This window comes from Pteropus alecto, unplaced genomic scaffold (assembly GCF_000325575.1).
Source record: "Pteropus alecto unplaced genomic scaffold, ASM32557v1 scaffold511, whole genome shotgun sequence".
Classification (NCBI taxonomy): Eukaryota; Metazoa; Chordata; class Mammalia; order Chiroptera; family Pteropodidae; genus Pteropus; species Pteropus alecto.
The window spans coordinates 1,833,018-1,852,517 of NW_006431911.1; the positions used below are offsets into that span (position 1 = coordinate 1,833,018).

The window sequence follows — 19,500 nt, forward strand, 5'->3', positions numbered from 1 at the left end:
AACCACAAACTCTGGGATCGGGCATGTAAATCAGGGTTTAACAAAGCCCTCCAGGGGATTCTGATGCTCCTGAATTTGAGAACCACTGATCTAGGCTGACCTATGGTTCTGTCTTTGCCAGCCATTCTAATTCCTTAGGGAAACTTTAAAAAAAAAAAAATCTCACTGCCCAGGTCCAGCCCAGACCAATTAAACCAGAGTCTCTGGGGGTGGGACCCAGACACCAGTATCTTTTAAATCTCCTCCAAGTGATTTCAATGGGCAGACAAGGCAACTAATGCTTTTATTGTACAAATAAGGAAACCGAAGTTCAGAGGCTTTAAGTGACTTGCTCCAGATACACAAGGAGAAAAAAATAGATATGGCATTGTCCACTGACACTTTTTTTTTAGATACGTGAGGATTCAAATACTACGTTTGGTTATGGAATGTGTTTGCTAGAAGCTTCAGGGATCATGTTATCTTTTATTACTAGCACTGATTAATTGAAAACACATCTGGGAACATGCCCTAAATAAAATGAAAATTAGCTTTAGAAACTCGTTAGGCCAGACCGATGTGACTATAATCGGAAGAAATAAGGTGCAGGGGCTCAAGAGGGTCCCATCCGCAAGCACTTGGAGGCTGAGGGGAGACCTCCAAGACTGGGGTGGAAGCCAAAACCTGAGAGCCAGTGAAAGTCGGTACCTACCCTAAAGCTACTTGCCAGTGTATTTGAGCAATTGTTTCCTGTTCCGTATCTGGCATACACACAAATAAGTCACAGTCTTAAATGTCATTAATGACAGTGAGAAACCAACATTTGCAAGCTTGTGATGGCTTTTATGACTGTTTAGGACTCCTGTGCCGTGGGCGTTTTTAAAGGGAACTTTCAAAGGATGAATGCTTTGTTCTGATTTTCTCAGCGAAGGCTTGTCACCATATCTTTGCATTCCTCGGAAGGAAGAATACAGGCTGTGTATCCAAAGTAGAGCTGGAGACAAAGTGAGGCACAAAAGGAAACTGAGTCACGTGATGATTACAGTGCAATTGTACAAACGTACAACTGACCATTGGATGCTTTTACTGTTTTAGTAGTTACCTGAACGTTGTACAAGCTACGAATTTTGAGCATTTACTGGGTGCCGTGTTCTCACGGTTCCGTGGTTAAGTGCATAAACCAGGATCTGCAGTCTCCCAACTTTGTGACCTTGACAAGCCACTTTGCCTCTCTGTGCCTCAGTTTTCTCTTCTGGAAAATGGGGATAATAGTAATACCTGTTCTCATAGAGGTAAAGGACAATTAAATGCGTTTACAAACGTCTGGCATCTAGTCAGCACCACTCAGTAATTGTTAAATAATATTATTTTTAAACGGATCGCTGGGTTCAAATCATAACAACTTTGAGGGAGAATAAGCAGATGGGCCATGTTCACGCAGTTATTAAGTGGCCGAGTTGATATTTGGACTGAGGCTGTTTCAGGAATCAGTGCTCTTAGCCACAGTGCTATGCTTCATCGATTGGGAATAATAAATCGAGTATTCGTGGGCAATATTTTTTTCCATGTATACTATAAACTTTTTGGTTTGGTCCACATATCCCTGGACCTTTTTCCCTGGATGATTTTATAATGCCTCTAGATTCCTCCTCCCACAGGAGACTGAAGCAGGGAGGTGGCCCCTCCTCCTAATATGTCCCCCTGTATTTGTCCCATCTCGGTAAATGGTGATTCTATTTTTCCAGCTGTTCTAGCAAAGAGCTTGAAAATCATCCTAGTCCCTTCTCATTATCTGACACATTCACTCCATCGGCAAATCACACTGGCTCTATCGTCACAATGTATCCAGAATTTACCCAAGTCTCTCTACCTCCGCTGTCACCCCTGTCCCAATCCACTACTATCTCTTCCCTGGTTGACCAGAAGAGCCTCCTTAGCGACCTGCCTTCCACCCATCAGGCTGCTGTCTGCCCAGCAACCACAATGAACTCTAAAAAGTCAATTGGCCATTGTCACTCTTCAGTTCCAACGCCTCTGAATCTCCCCCATCTCATTCTAAGGAAAACTCAAAACTCCTCCAGTGATCTACTAGACTCTACATGACCTGCAAACACTGCCCCTCGACACACACACGCACACGCACACACACTCACTCACATACTCACATTCCTGAGACACTAGCTTCTACTGCTGTCACCCTTACTCACGGGCTCTTTGCCCTGGCCCTAAAACTTCTGCAATTACTGTTCCCTCTGCCTGGATAACTCAGCTCCATCCATCAGCATAGCTGAAAGTCTCGCTTCCGTTACCAAACTCTGGTCCATGTGGCCGGCACTTCAAAAGGCCAAAACTCAAAATGTCAGAGTTTGGAGTAAGGAAAGGTTTACTGATCAAGAAGATGCCAACCGAGAAGACGAGAGACCTCATAGAGCCTCAAATCCATCTTGCTTGCTGGACTAGGTTAAGAGTTTTTTAAGGAGCTAGAGGGGCAAGTTTTAATTGGAGGAACTTGGAGCCTGGCCATTCGTGGTAAAGGGGTGTCAACATGGAATCTTCCTAACCAACAGACCCTTTGCTTCTCAAAGGCTTCTGGTGTTCAAATTCCGGTTATTTCTTGGTCCTTTGGTTCCGGGACAGGGGACAGAGACTTTGGTTCCAGGTACAGCTGAAATTCTCTCCTGCACATGCTTTGGCTACATGACCTGTGGTTTTAGTCTGTTGTTTCCGAAAAGCAACTTGGTATCTCTTTAAGCAGGATAGGACCATTTGGAGCTGGTTCTGTGGTTAAGCTTCCTCACTTCTTTAGAATTCTGCTGAAACGTCACCCTATAAATAGAAATATCAACTTCGCTAGCCCACCATCAGACCCACTCAGTATTTATTCGTTGATTTGTTATTTATCTCCCTCCACTAGTGGGTTTGCTCATGAGGGTAGCCCTCGGCCTGTCCGTACCTGTCTGCCTACCTCTCCAGCACCTAGAACAATGCCTGGCACATAGCAAGCACTCAATAAATACTTGTCGAATGAGTGATTGGCCATTCCAGCACGAGAAGGGTACACTATCACATCTTTTAGCCCAAGGGTAAAGCATGAGAACTCCTCAGTCTCCTTTTCTTGACACTTGGCTTTACACTTGAGATCTTTAGATGACCCGGGAGTGATGAAAGTCAATTCATAATCTATGGATACCTATATGTTGCTAATGAAATCAATGATTAAATCACCGATTCACCAATTTTGAGTAGGAAAAAACCTCCACAGACTGCATTCCTAAATGTGGAAATGAATCAGGCATATGTTTGATTGGAAGAGCAGCTGAGAAATTCTGAATAGAGAAGGAACACCTCATGATTGATAGTCCTAGAAAAATAGCACTGAAATCCTCATCCTTCCCTACATACCATGACAGCAATGCCTCCTTCCATGAGGAATACCCCATCAATAGGCGTATGTGTGTTTTTACCCTCACCTACAAATGATCAGATGAACACAGCTCAAATTTGGAGAATTGTTAAAGGCGAATAAAAATCATTGAAGTGCTTCAATTTGTTTTCAAATATAATGGTAAACTCTTGGCTTAGCTTGAAGGTGCAAAGTGAGATGCTTTGGGAGGTAGATTGATGTTGAGGATTTCAGAACCAAATCAGAAGCTAAGTGGTGAATCCCAAACACCCCTGTCTGAGGCCCAGGGGATGAGGGAGCATTGTGGTGAGTCACGGGCGTGCTGGGTTTAGATGCCTCTTTTCGAGGGAACGCTGCATCTGGACTGGGGTGGCAACACCATGTGCTGGAAAGAGCATGGGTTTTGGGGTCAGAGGGATGGGTTCCAGTTGCTCATCTACTGTACAAACCATGAACTTGCTGCATCTTCAAGAGGGCCTGATGCATACTTCCTGGTAGGTTTTATTATAGCACACCTCTCTAGTGCAGGCATCCACTTTTTAATTCAAGGTTTAACTAAGACCTCTCAGTGTGGTGTATGGAATGGTTTTGAATTTTTTATTTTATTTTATTTTATTTTATTATTTTATTTTATTATTATTATTATTATTATTAGTCTCAAGTATACAGTACGTTGGTTAGACATTTGCATAGTTTATAAAACAATTCCCCTCATCGCTCTTTCTCTCCTCTGACCCTCCACCTCGCCATCACGTTACTGCTGACTGCATTCCCTATGCCGTGCTCCCCATCCCCGCGGCCATCTATCAACTCCTAGTTTGTACCCCTTTAACCCTTCACCTTTTTCTCCCAGCCCCCCAACCGCCCTCCCCTCTGGACATCACCAGATTGTCCTCTATATTTGTGAGTCTGTTTTCGATTAGTTTGTTCTTTTGGTTCCTCAGATTCTGCACATGTGATTTTCTTTAATTGGGTTAGATTACGTTGCCCAGTTGAAGATAAGTATCCTCAACTTGTTGGTTTCTAAAGATGACCATAATAAAGTTATCTTCCTCCTCCCCTCCCCCATGGATACGGTTTGGGAGAAATATCAGTAGGGCTTTTTGATACAACATAGATGAAGCTTTGAATAAGAGTGCAGTTATCTCGTTCATGGTATGATGTTATTTAAATCACTCACATTAAAATAAGTTTAATTAGCAGCACTATTTATAAAGTAAAGCAGACAGACAATACGAATTTTTCCCTTTGTAAATTAATAAGTCAAAGGAGAAATAAAATGAAGCCTCCTTTGAAAGCAGTTTCTCAGACATCTAGAGCTCTTTAATAAATGTGGAGAAAGCTAAGGCGCTGGTACTCAACGTTTGCATTTTTTCCTTGCTGGAATTCGATATGTTTATCCTGCATGTTGAATCAGGAGAATAGTATAGGAAAACCCGCCTTAGTGTGTGCGAATTTTCAAAAATGGTTCCCAAGAGAGGAAAAGCTCATGACGAGCCATCTAGCTATAAGGAAATAAAGGCAGATACTATTTCCATGACTATTAAAAGAGAGTAAAAAACACCCCGACTTGTGTCTAGCAAAGGAAAGAGACATGTAAACCGTGATTGCGAAGTAGTTTTTATCTTTACCACCATCTTAAGTCCGAGTATAGATATTATTTGTAAAGCGGAAGAGAGTTTTTGCCAATCAGAAAAGAAATACAGCTGTTTCAGCAACCTTTCTGAGTGTTTGAGAAGTGCCAATCTAAAGGACAAAGCATTGTCTTTTTTATAAGCAAGGAGCACAAATCCTGTTGAAAGCTTCTTTTGATTAAAATTTCTGTTTACCTTCTGTCCATGTGATTATCAATGAACCAGCCTGATTTGCTCGTTTCTAACATATAAAAACTGAGATCCGATTTACAAAATTTAATTTTTTTAATCTCTAAGGCTAGTTTAAAAATCAGCTTTGGGCATTAAAATATTAAAGTTTTGAGAGACTAATCTTTTCATATAGAAGAAAAGTAAGAGAGATTTAAAAAATAAGGATAAGAAGTAAAATGGTTATAATATGAAGAACGGTAACCAGCTATTCCTCGCCATATTTAAACTCACAAAAAAGAGTTTAAATCAAGAATAATGCCAATTAGGAATAAGAAGAAAATGGGGTCTTTGTTTAGTCTAACGAATTATTCAGGCATATAATTGTAGAATCTTCATTCCTGGAGATCTAGAAATGTTTGTCTAAAAAAGTTTAGATCGGGGCTGTCTAATATCTGTATTTCTCTCTACACGTGGCAAATAAGTCATAAACGCTGAGCAAATTAAATCTGTGATGGGGGAAAGAGGAAATGCCAATCAGATCATATGTTCATGACATGGCGACATTGCACTTTGGGTTCAGAATGGGCCATCAGGCATGTAACTTCTCTAATGACTCTTTGGTCAACTATGGGCCAGGTAATCATAACATACCGCTAGTTTATAGGAAGTGGATTTAAGGACAAGAAATTGATTTAATAACCAGTGAGTATTTTTTGTTTATTTTTAACTAACGTACATTTTTATCAAAGTAATACATGTTCAAAGTACAAATATATTAAAGATTTGTAATGACAAACAACAATCCCATCCCACTTCATTCAAGGAACAATCACTTTCAATTTGTAAATATTTTCTCTGGTATGTCCTTTCATATTTCCTATAAGGCTTTTACTACTATTTCTCAGTTTATGATTTTAGACATTATCTCGAATATTTTACATATGATCAAAAAGGAATTACCTCTCTTACACTGCCCTCCTCATCCTCAACCCGCATCTTTCCAATATAATCGTGTCAATGAGAAATTCTGTTCATCTACGAAGACAAATTCCAAAACATTGGCTCATGCAAATTAGCAATTTTTCTCCCAGAACATGACGTTCAGAGCTCAGAGGCTCTAAGGTGTCATCAAGAATCCAGGGATCCTTTTACTTCTCCTGTTTTCAGCTTTACCACGTGTTCCATCCTTCTCATGGTTACAGAGTGGCCCCGGTCCCTCAGGCATTGCAACCCTATTCCTGGTGGAAAAATCCAAGAAGGGCAAAGGGCAAACTGTGTGTCTCCTTTAAGAGCTTTCCCAGAAGCCCTACACAGCAGCTTCTATTAATATTCCATAGGCCACAATAGTCTCACATGACTGCCCATACCTACAAGGGAGTCTGGGAAATGTTCTTTAGCCGGGCACATTTCTGCCCCCAAATAAATCGAAGTTCTGTTGGAAAGAAACAAGGGGAAGATGAATAGTGGATTGGCTACCGGTAATCTTTGCCACAGTATCTGTATCAGAGACCACTGCCAATTTAAGGAGTGTTCTATGGCTGTGCTTCCTTTTTTGTGCATGCTTTTGTTTTTCCTAGAGTTAATAATAGCCTCACCTTTTGCTTATATGTACGTGTACCTCTTCATCCTCAAATGTGATCTGTCAGTATCATTTTTTTCCCCTGGAGACCTACCTCCAGGAGTCCTCCATTTTCTGCGACAATTTAAAGCAGGGCCTTTCTAAAATTGCTGCATCTATCACCATGGACTTTCTTCTCTTTATGTTAATTTCTGTTTTCCGAGTCCCATTGGCTTATCTTTTTTGGTTTAATTCCATCCTTTTGCTAAAACACATCTTTGAGTGGATTCCAAAGAAAGAGTACGTGGGATGCAAAATTTTGAGTCTTTGTATGAAAATGATTGCATTCTACCCTGACATTTGATGAATAGTATGACTTCGTATAGAATTGTCAGTTAGAACTCATTTCATCTCAAATTTAATAGCTCCGACCTTTCAGTGTTGCGGTTGAGAAACACATAACAAATCTGTTAGCAAAATTTTATTATTTATAAAGAAGAGAGCCTTTTACTAATAGAGGCTTTGAAATTATTATTATTATTATTATTATTTACAACAATTCAGCAAACAGTTATTGACTAACTGACCATATACTGTATGCTTGCTGTTATTAGGGATATACAGTAGTCCCTTGGCTAAACTGTAGTACCCAGTGATTGAAACTCTAATCTAGATGTTACTGTGAAGGCATTTTTTAGATGTGGTTAACATCTATAATCAGTTGACTTTAAGTAAAGGAAATTATCTCTGAAAATGTGGGTGGGCATCACCCAATCAGTTGAAGACCTTAAGAGGAAAAGTGAGGTTTCCCTGAGGAAGAATAAATTTTGCCTCAAACCGTGAATGTCAGACTTACCAGTCCTCACAGTCACGTCAGCCAAGTCCTTAAAATAAAGCTCAATATATATGTTATATATCCTTCTGGTTCTGTTTCTCTGGAGAACCCTGACTGATACAGGCCTCAATGATCTCAGAATCTAGCAAAGGGGTTAATTAGACAAGTAAAATATAAATTATTATAATAATTTTCCTCTTAAATTTAAATACAAAATTATAGCAAAAAAGTAGATGATTCAGAAACTGATGAATTACTCTTGGGAAGTAGGATATTATTGTGTTGACGTGAAGCAGAAAGTTCAATTGGGAGCGTAGAGAATATTTGACAGTAGAAGACAAAAACCATTGTTACATTCATGCATAAACTTTTACCAGATTCCTAAGAGGAAGATAATGAGGGATCGATCACATTTAAGTGGTCAATAAAAACTAGAAAATGTCAAAATAGTTCACCTCTAAAAACATAGAATTATTAAATAGTAAGTTAAAATTTAAAATAATGTGATTTGTTTTAACTTCTTAATTTTCAAGTGAGGAAACGTCAAGCTCGGTTTATTTAAAACTCTGAATGATGACCAGTCAGTTCTTTCTTGTCTGAAAGTCAGCCCTTGGAGTCCATTCTCCTAAATGATTTCTCATGATGTGTCTATTTGTTCTGTTTCTGCGTTCGGAGGTTTCTCCCCTTCTTTCCAGAGTCTTTCATACAACGAGCAACAGTTACAGAAAAAATTCCTCTCTACGATTTCGTTCATCTTAGTCTGTGAGGGATGCTACAACAAAGTACCACAGGCTGCGTAGCTTCTAAACAATAGAATTTTATTTCTCACAATTCTGGAGGCTGGAGGTTCCCAAATTCGGGCTCCAACAGGTTCGGCATGTGATGAGAACCCACTTCCAGCTTCAGACAGATGTCTTCCTGCCGTCGATGCACATGGCAGAAGCGGGCCAGAGAGCTGTCTGGGGTCCCTTTTGTGAAGGCACTGGGAAATCTCATTCATGAGGGCTCCACCTTCATGACCCTAGATACCAACTTCTAACAGCATTCTACTGGGAGGTTGGAGTCTCAACATATGAACTTTGGCAGGACACAAACATTTGGTCCATAATTTGCCCACTGCCCCCTGAAAAATCTTGGGCTTGGAAATGTCAGTTGGTTTACCTGAGATTCATCAGCTAATTTACTGGCCACATCAACACTGAAAATGAACTCCAAATTGCATTTGTACCCCATACTCTGGTATGCCACATTGCTTTCATTAACCTGGAAAAAAACAATGAGTACCTGTACTCAGTGAATAAAATCTTGTTTCCTTTTTGTGACATTCTCTAAGAATTATAGGTAGAATTTACTTTTTTTTTTTTTTTTAAGCAGGGACTTGTGTTGTTGTCAACTTAAATTACCTTCACTAATCACCTCAAATTTTCCTCTGCCACCATAAGTATAAAACAACTGGGTTTCTGGAACCGCTGAAGGAGAATAAATATACTCTTTTCATAGCCCCCAAAGACTGCGCATGTGCACCAGGCACACTTTCCAGGTGGCTAAGTAGGCAAGTTCAGCTTGGTTTTCGTTGACTTTTAATGATGTATCCTGACACATGTTTCAATAAGCTACGTGACTAAGTTACTTACATAAACACTAATCCCATATGCTTTGACCTAATAGAACACTGAAAGAGGTGCCACAGGTGCTGCTAGTTGTCCCCTAGGGCACCATACCAATGTCCACCCATGTCCAGTTGGGCCTGTCCAGAACCACTCGCCCCAGAACCCGTGTTACATTTGTGGTGAAGAGCTGTTTACAACCAGACCTGCACGTAGCTACACAGGATTATCATCGAGGCTGCTTTTTTTTAGGAAGATGTGTCAATACTACAATATCCCTTCAGCTGACATTTGCAAACGCGGCTAATCACCGTCTGGAGAACAGAACATCCGTCCCTTTGGTGCGCTCGCTAATGCTCTTTCCAATAAGTGGATCTCACTTAATAGTCAGCCCCCAGAGGGCCATTTCTTTAATTTAAAATGTTTAAAAAGTTGTTTATTTATTCATAAATGAAAAAGTTCATTTATTCACATTGTTCACTTTTCTTAGGAGTTTCTGAATCCTTTCTGGAAACAGTATATTTTACGACAAAAAAAATAATTCTAATCCCAAACCCTTAGGTTTGATTCCTGGTATGGCAAATTATAACGATAAGACCTTGGGTTATTTACTTTGCTTCAGTGGTCCTGTCTTTTCATTCTTAGCCTGACAATTGTGATGTCTACTTTTTGGCATTTTGGTGGAGCTCAAATGGCGCACATTCGCGAAGTGCCTGGCAAAATGCTTGGCTCATAGTAGGTACTCATAAGTGGAGTTGGCTAATAATACCACCGTTAGAATTCGGGTCCTTATGCATAATGAGAAGGTGATAGAGATAACCATCATCAGTCATTATATCTTTTACCAGAGGAAATGCCCTTTCATATACCTACCAGAGATGATCATATATATAAGAGGTATAAGATATAGACACAAAAGTGTGCGATGCCTTCATATAAACACATACAAAATACACTCTCACAAATACGTCCATGAAACTGAGGTTCTCTTTCAGAAGGCTGGTCTCTTCTCTTTGACACCGACCTGGATATGGCTCAGATATGGGAGTGTTAGGATTGAAGATGATATTATGCTTATCGTTTTCTTAAGTGCGGAATAGATATGAAATTATAATAAGAAGCTAAGTTTAATAGTTTACTTTTCCAGGAGGTCCTTTTCCCTTTTTTAACCTGGCAGGGGCAGCAGTGGGGTTGATCTCCATGTCTCAGGCATTTTGTTTTCTTTTCACACATGTTTGTCGACCACCTACTGCACAGTAGGCCCAAAGAAGGTGGCTGGGTTTGCTAAGATGAATGGGACACCATTCTTGACCTTGAGAGTTTTCTTTTTTTTTCTTTTCTTTTCTTCTTTTTTAGATGAGGCAACCCTTGGTCGACCTCACAGATTGCAAGGACCTTGTCAGCTTACGATCCCTTATTTTTTTTATTTTTTACGCCTACAGCACCTGCTCTTCCTAGGTGGTCTCCCATCCAAGTACTAACCAGGCCCGACCCTGCTTAGTTTCCGAGATCAGACGGGATCGGGCTTGTTCAGGGTAGCATGGCCGTAGACTTTGACCTTGAGAGTTTTATAGGTTGGCCGGAGAGACAGACTCAAGTACGTAAGGTTACAGTACCGCACGGCAGTGAAATAGCAGAGGCGAAGCATGGTTCGCTCAAGCTGGTGCCTACCAGCTCCGGATTCAGCGCAGCTCTTTCCACCTCCGTATTCAGCGTCCTCACTGGGGGACGGGAGGGAACGTTTACACCATGGAAATTGGCAAAGGCTACAACAGATCTCAGCCTTACACTTTGCGTTTTCGAGAACTGGTTGTTAAGCATTTAGCAGCACACCACTGGGTGCCTATAAACATGTTTTATGAGCATAGAGGATGGAAGAGATTAATTTGTCCTGGGGCATTCGGGGAAACCACAAAAGAGTGGTGACATTTGACCTTGTAAGATGGTAGGGAGCGGGCCAAAGGAGAAGAAAAATGCAGGAAACTTTGAAAGGGCACAGGGAGTGCGAGAGACAATCCCAGCTCGTATTTACCTTTGAGGCGATGACGGCAGAAGGCATACACAGTCATGAGAAGCTTCTGTTGATAAGGTGAAAAATAGATGTGTTTTGGGATTTAACTCCAGTTATCTTTCACGCCAGCAGCAGTGGGTAGCTTCCTGTGTCATGGGGCTTAGGGCGTACCTAGGGCAAGAATAAGTGTAATATATCTCAAAGTGGATCAGAGTCCTTTGGCAGTGGGATAAAGTGCTGATTCCCAGGCACCTCCTCAAACCTACTGACCAGATTCCTGGGGAACAGAGGCAGGGGCAGAGGCTTAGGGATTTGCATTTTTAACAATCTCCCCAGGAGTTCATCCTTGCACATTGAATTTTGAGAACCAGCATTTCAAAGCTGACAGGATTTTGTGTACTTCTGTGGCGCACGATTTTGCCCCCCAGGGGACATTTGATAATTCATTATTATTGATTGTCACGACTGTGGTGGGGGATGCTGCTCAACACCACACACTGAACGATTCACCGCAGAGAATGATCTGACCTCAGAAGCCAGCAGGACCAAGGTGGACAAACCCAGGTCCAGGTCACAGTAAAGGGCTCTGAAGTAAGTACCGGAAGAGGACTGAATGAAGTCAGCTTGTGTCACTAGATGGGCCTTTAGCCTACGGAGGTAGGGGCTGTGATGAGGTTACGGACCTCCAGGCCCAGATATTGGGCTGCCAGATTTTCACAGACCCGGGCAGGGTTCACATCTCTTGAACCCATGCAGATGATACTTCTGAAGTGGCTGATTTGGCATTTGCTAAGTTGTTTTTCGCTTTTCCCCTAATTTAAAAATATTTGTTGAATTATCCTCACAAAATTGTGGCCACTTCTTGGAGAAAACAATATGTCAACTGTGGCTACACCAAGTAGTCTTTGCTCCGCTTGCACTTTTTTTGGAACCTAAAAGATAGATTTGCATGGAAATTATATTGGCTAACAGTTGAATAAAGTTATTGTTTATATGGAGTTAAGAAAACAAAGTTTGGAAATTTTTCTGAAATCTGGGTTTGAGTTTATAAGAAACCAGTTAGCTTCCCTACCATCCTGCTGAGACGGTGTTAATAAATTCTCCAGATCGACCTTGTAGATGAGGCGAACCACAGTGAAACGTAGATACTTATTTTTTTTCAAACTTTCTTCTTAACCAACCGTCAGTGTTTATTTTACTAACAACAATTTTATGATCTAGAATTCTGTCTCGGGCCCTCAACAGAGATTCTTGTTCGTTTGCCGCGTTTCAACAGGTTTGTGTGCCCGTTCCCCCTGAGATTTGTTTTTCTTCGATGGAGACACAGTTCATCTACGTGGAAATGAGGCAGGTGACACGTTGATCGCTTTTCCCTTGATTGCTTGTTTCGGTTCAGGTGTTCTCCGGAACCATTTGGTTTCTTCGCCTGCGTCTTTGCAAAAGTGGGACTTCGGTGCAACATTTTCCAAAATAGGGTTGGGTCTTAAGAGTTAGACTTGTTCTGGCTGAAATGACTCTGCACCTTCGAAACGCTTTCCTGCTTTTCGGGAGCTCTTAAAAGGCCAGGCCTTAAGGGCCGAAGCCGGTTAAGCTTGGAGCAGACCCGGGGCTGTGAGATAACAATAGAAGTCATCTTTTACTTTCGGAGCTTTGGACAACGTTTCCAGCTGCTTCCAGTCATTTAAATCCTGCTGGCGCTCTCATCCTCACGGAGGCAGCGTCTCCGGCTCCCAGGCCCCGCCCCTTGCTCCTGATTGGCCAGGCTCCTCCGGGGCCCACGCCGCCCGCCTACGACGTCTCTGAGACCCGATTTGAAATAAGAGCCAGGCGGTCCCCGCTTCCCTGCTCCCGACTTTTCATAGGCTGGGGGAGAAAAGCTTGAGAAACTTGACATTGTCTTGGGCAGAGTGCGTGTAGCAACAGATCAAAGAAAAAGCGGAAGAAAACGTGCTCTCGGCTGCCCGTGGATCTCGCTGACTTGCTTTTGTCTTGCGGGCTTCTGCGGGCTTGCCGTTTCCCCTCTGAGGACCGCGGCGTGTGCTTCGAGGCAGCTCGCTCCCTGCCGGATGGGTCATGGGATTCTAAACATGAGGCAGGTAGGCTCCAGGGGCTGCACAGGCGGGTGGAGAGGGAGGGCGCGGCTTGGGACCCCGGGATGTTACCCCGAGAGCTTGCTGGATTCGCAGATGCCTGGCCGAGTCGGACTATTTGGTGTAAAGACGGGGCTGCCTTTTCCTAAGGGAACGAAAGAAGCAGATTTTCTGAGGTGCCCCTCCTCCCCCCCTCCCCGCCACCCTTTGCCACTTTTTCCTCTCTACTGGTGATTGGTGATGTCAGGCAGTCATTGTAAAGGGCTTAAAAGCGGTTTGTGGAATATGTAAATCAACTCCAGTTTGCAGTGGCTGGAATGTATTGTGCCGGATCTATCTGGAGCTTTTCGCCTCTATCCTGTGCTTTGGGTTAGAATAAAGACAACTGAATATCCTGAAAAAGAATTACACGGGGCCTCTTATCTCGATCCGGCTCCCCATTCTCAGCGCTTACCGTGTTTGTGGCTGAGAAGGCAGAACCCGCTCGAAATGAGCCGAGACAGTCCTTCCAGAAAAATGCAGATTTGTTTTTCTGTTCTAGTGGTTTGGAAACCGTGTTCTTTCTGGTTGTGAGAAGACAACCTTGAAAGTAGTCAGCCGAGAAAGGGCTCGAGAATCACTGAAAGGAATCTTTGAAAAGTCTTCTTAACCAGCAACGTCTTCCGTGGCTCTGGGGAATGATGATAAAATCCCTTATCAGCCCAGGCAGAGGTTTACAGCTTCGCAGTTAATGAAAGAAAAAGTAGGCGCAGGAAGCTAAGAGAAGGGTGTAATTTACAACTCGAAGTTATGGAAAAAAATCTTCTGTCAATGTTTAAATATCCAGATCGATACTCATATAAGGCAAAGACGAGACAGGATAAACATGCCAGTAGCCTGGCAAGGCCTGAGAATTACAAGAGGAGCCATTGCTTTTGCCAGCTCTGAAGAAATCTGGGTAGGAAAAGTTAGCATCTTCACTTTTTCTTCTAAGTGGATTAGGCACCCAGTACCTCGCACACTTTGGGGAAAGTGATTTGCATAGGAAGCAAACTTTCCATTTAAGGGACTGGGGCGAGGGGTTTGGAACTTCCTGCCCCTTTCCTACAGCCGGGGGAGGTGAAGCAGAGCCCCCACCAAAATGCCAGGCGCAAGGAACCTCTGCTTTCGTGCCCCTCGCTTGCTCGACAAGAGCAAGCCCGTGTGTTTTCAATGAATTTCAGCCCTAGTCTTGCTGGCGACTGTGGGGCCGAGGCTTGGTTTCTTTAACTCTTGCAAACTCACAGTCCGACCCCCTTCTTTTTCTGTTGAGCACTCGGGATGGGGGGGAAGGAGCAAGAAGCCCAAATGGAAAGGATTTATAAGGAAAATGAGTAACACAAAACATTTTTGACAGAGATCCTTGGATGCAACAAAGAAGTCATTTGATCCTATGTGGAGCCACCTGTCCTCTCCTTGATGGTGTCTGAGCTCCATTTTCAGAATCCCTGTTCCCACACAGTTCCTCTGGAGTAGCGAGTGGCATTCCCCATGCCTGATGCCAAAGGCACGCTGTCCCGAGCTTGGCATGATTTTTCCCATGCTGGCTCATTGTGGCATTCACGTGAATTGGAGTTCGGCCCAGTATTGAAGTGTTAAGGGTACACATGTAGTAACTCCTTAGTTATTTAATGAATGGGCAGCTTTTTGTCCCACAACTCTGTGTATCTAAGAAACTTTTGGTCTGTTCAGTACTTGAAAAGAGAGCGGGATGGGGTGGGGCGCAGGAGAAGAAACAGTGAGAGAGTCGTCGCTCATCCAAAGAATTGGAGAGGCCAGCGTTTCAGGAATCCGACACATTTTTCCACAGCAGCTAGAACGAGGACGTAGAGGGGCGTGAGATGGTGGAGTTGGCGTGGATTAATCCTAACTTGATTTGAGTTTTTCTTGGGGGTGCGGGTGGAAACTGACTGATGCATCCAGGTGGGATGAATCACACCCACCGGCTCATTTGTCATCTCAGCCCTGCAGCCCTCCTGGGTTTGCAGGGTTAACTATCAAACAGGTCCTTGTGTCATCAGCTCAGCAATGAAATCCAATCTCTTTGCAGAGGAGCGATCCGTCCCTAGGGTGGCACAAATGCCGAACAATGGTGTGGCAGCCAAGAGCCCCCTGCCACCGATTAGCCACAGTGGGTAGTCAGAAACTGCCAGCAGAATTAGAAGGCTGCCCGACTGGCGGTTGAGATTCAGAGGGATTTTGCCAGGTTGGTGGAAAGAGCGAGGCATGGAGGGATAGTTCTCTGCAGAGTCCTGACGTCATGCTGAGTAAGGCCAAGAGAAAAGTGCGAACCCTGTTTGCCTTTATCAGGAAGCAACCTTTAACTGTTGTGCCAACCTTTCTCTGCGCTCTGATCATAAATGGGAAACTTTCCTGAAACTTCCTTGAGAAGGAATTTGCTCTGTTCCCAGGCAAAAGGAAAGGCATGGCCACCTGTTCTAGAAGCCCAGCCAAAAACAACAGGTTTGCCTGTGGCATTCCCACAACTGCAAATATCCTCCCCAAACAGCACGCCACCCATTGTCCCTACACATGAGAAGAACAAATAATTCTTTCTCGAACTGGGGGAAAAAAAAAAAAAAATCAGGTTCTTCAGACAAAATTGCCTACCAGACACATTTTGTGCTTTTAATATCCTGATGATTTTAGTAAACGCAAGAGAAGAAGGTGCACACTCTTATTTCTGATGAACTAAAATAAGTCACTGCCGTCCTAGTGTGAAGGGGAAAAATAAATTAGCCAATGTTTTAAGCAGCTGCTGAATTCTTGCAAGGCTAGGACGGCGGTGTGACAAGCAAGCTGTGACTCAGTTTGATTAGCCCATTTTGCATTCTTTAGATTGGAATTAAAATGCCCAAGGACATCTGGTTTAATAATGAATGCCTTTGTATTAATCTTTCCTTTGAGGATTAGAAAGTCCTTTACAAACATGATCTATTTATTCTCTGCCACATCCCCAGAAGGGAATGAGGTGGCAATTTGATCCTCATTCAACAAATGGTGAGGTGAAGGCAGAGAAAGGTGAAGTATAAAGATATGCAGCGAGTTAGGTGCAAGTCCCAGGATGAAGACTACCCACCTGGACAGAGACACTACCTGCGCAGGCTCAGAATCACCAGTGATATGATAGTCTAGGGATGAAAACAACTCTCTTTTTCCTCATTCTCTACCCAGCATGTAGTATCCCAACTATGTTGTACGGTTCCTTTCATTTGAAAGTCAAGCCTGTAAAAGTTTAAAAGACATTTCTGTTCTCATTTGTCCCAACATTGAGATCAGGCAGCTTTCGTGACATCAAATAGAAAGATACTGACCGGAATTTAAAATAGGTATCTGAGAAAGGTTCTCTTTCGGCAGATGTTTAAGTTTTGGTGCATGGTTTGGAGGTCGAATATCTTCAACATACATTAGAATTTTCATTTCTTCCCTGCGATCTCTCCTTCCTAGGGAATGTGATAACCATAAGACTTGCTCTGTCAGATTAAAACTTCTTATTGGTCGTTTTGAATCTTTTTTTTTTTTTTTTCGAGTTGGCTTTTTTCTTGCCATTCGTTGTGACGTTCGTTCATAGTTTGCTTGGCTATAGACCGCATAGGCTGCAAGCAAATCCTTTAATTGATAGTTGCATGTTATCCACAGACATTCCAGCAAGTTTTAAGGCTGAGCGTGTACGTAGATGTCTCCTGGCTTTGATCCCTTGTGTGGTAAATAGACATCCAAGGTAGCTATGGCAACCTGGGCTGTGTGTTGGTGAAAGGGGGAATTTGGTCACTGGACAAAGAGTAATTTGTTTGATTAGAAAAAGGTGTGGCCGATCAGGACATTTTTAAGCCCGCATGATCTGAGGGTCCCAGTTAATCCAAATTATTTGGATTTTTCCCCATTGGCAGAAAGAATTCATGGCTAGCCGCGACGAGAGCATTTTGCAGATGTTATTTAACGGCTTTTTAATCAAGTGGTTGCTACTTTCAAAAGCAACTTATAAAATGGAAGAGAAGTCCAACAAAATATATGAGTATCGCTGTTGTACTTAGTGTGAATGAATGTTTGTATTTTCAGAACTTGGTGGGATTTTAAAAAGACCACGATCCGATTGGGCAGTATGCATTTCAGTTATCCACCTGCAGAGGTCAGGCTTGAAGTGCCTATGATGCAAGGCCAGGCGGACGCCACTGCTGGGAGCTGGGATCAGACAGAGAATTGCTCTGCTTATTTGGAACGATTAGTTAGCGATTCTTTAATCCTGTGGCCAAAGCCACGATGAAAACGAGTTCATTCAAGGAAGAAAATATCAAATGCGCCGTGATTAAAGAAAGGGCTACAAAGCCGGGTCAAACAGGAATCTAATCTCCATTTCGATATGGGACAGTTTATCAACATGATTCTTTCTGGCTCATTGTCAACTCCTTTTATTTCACATGAAACTCATCTCAGGGGTTTAGTTCTACAAGGTTTTTCGCCTAGTTTTATGACTAGCATGTTCTAGAAATTTCTTTAAATGAAAGGATAAAATATTGGGTACCCTTCCGGATTCACAATTTTTTTTTCCCCTTCAGAAGAAAATATTCCATGGACACAGATCAGGGTGGTTAATGGCCTACTGGAGATCAGGTGGTGTTAAGGAGCTCAGACTGCTCAGGTCCTGAAAAAGACACTTAGAGGGGACTTTCCTAAAAACAGCAACAGCAAAAAACCCCTAAGAGCTCATCTGCTTTGTGCGATGAAAAATAAGTGCTATAAAAAAAAGGCAAAAAAAAAAAAAAAAATGAAGGAGGGGGAGAGGCGCTGATAATTCGTAGTATAAGCAGATTTGAAGGTTTTATGTACAGTCAGCTGTTTATGATGCTTATAATACATAGGTACTTTATTTCTTATATCATTCAAGGATGTACGCTGAGTACTTACTTATAGAATCCATATATTCAGAAGTTCATTCCATAAAACTACCTTAAATGATTATTATCATTTAACCAGGTCACTTTTGGGCTACAAACGTGATTTTTATGCGGCCCCTCCCCTTCTGGCATACAGATTATTGTGCCAATAGCACCATGTAAGTTATCCATGGACAAAATGCCTGCTCATTAATAACTATATTTGTATGGATAAGAATCCACTTGATACATCGATGGTAGCCAAAAATTGACTGAACTTAGGAGACTTGAGAAATTATTTGCGATTGTGAAATTCAGTTAATTTTTACCCATAGATCCATTTGTAGACATTTATGAATTCCTAGTTAAAATAAATTTATCATCGTTATTACATAGTAATTGAATTAATTTTTCTTAATAGAGAAAAACAACTCCTAAGCAGTCCCCAATCTAGGAATGCTTTTGGCTCTCAAAGTTTGTTGTTTGAAACCCAAAACATTTTCCAGTGAGAAATAGTGTCGTGATTGGGACAATCTCAAAACACTATTTAAAAAAATAACTGAGCTGCTTAATGGCAGATTAACTTCTGAGTTTTGAGACCATGCCTCCACGTTAACACAGCATGGAGCACAGAAGGAGAAAGAGTTGTCATACTTTTGGTAACAGGCCACTCTTGACAATATTCGAAATAGGAAAGGTTTGCATTACTTTTCTCCTTTCTTTGGGTCCTACTGGGGTGTCTCCGCCCAGGCGCGTCCTAAGGGTACAATGCATCGAGTTTTCATAATTGCCCATCTTCCCACCTTTTCCTCCCCCACCTCCAAACCACACTCCTACTTCCTCTGGAAAATCAGATGTTGGGAGAGAAGCAATAGGGATAAGCTAAAGCTCAAGACTCTTGGTCCTTTAACCCTCAGGATGAATCTTTAAGTGGAGAAACAGCAGACAGCAGAGCCTGGAGCTGCTAAAATCCTGATTGCCCTTTCAAGGACAACATTTGTGGGCAAGGTCGTGCCTGTAGCTGACAGGATTTGCTGGTGTGTCTGCCAGTGGGGTCAGACTTCTTCACCTGTTTTTCTCTCAGCATCCTGCCTCAACTTCTAGATTCACTGGGGTCTTTGTGGGTGACAGCCAGGGGACCACAGGGGGTTATGTGAGGGAAGCGATGGCATTTGTGGGTTCGGATGGTTTGTAAGTATACTCTGTGTAAGCTGAGCACTGTCTATTTGGATTAGAATACACGGGAAAGAAATAGCTGGAGCTTCCTCTTAGCCACACAAGTAATCGAAGTGGTGTATATGTTTTCAATTAATCATTTGC

General features: G+C 42.4%; 1 protein-coding gene and 1 non-coding gene across 4 annotated transcripts in view; one reads left to right on the forward strand and one right to left on the reverse strand.

Annotated features, from left to right (window-relative positions):
• Positions 1–19,500, forward strand: part of MID1 (midline 1) — a 546,989-nt gene that overhangs the window by 388,904 nt on the left and 138,585 nt on the right. For 2 of the 3 annotated variants that reach the window (XM_006906038.3, XM_015599326.2), the window contains exon 1: positions 12,995–13,294. The exons of the other annotated variant lie outside the window; for it this stretch is intronic. The gene's annotated coding sequence lies outside the window, so the exon portion shown is untranslated. Of the gene's footprint in view, positions 1–12,994; positions 13,295–19,500 lie in introns of those variants that run through there. 3 annotated transcript variants of the gene reach the window in all.
• On the reverse strand, positions 10,621–10,739 carry LOC112472383. The gene has a single exon (XR_003043625.1). It is a non-coding gene; the product is annotated as a 5S ribosomal RNA (ribosomal RNA).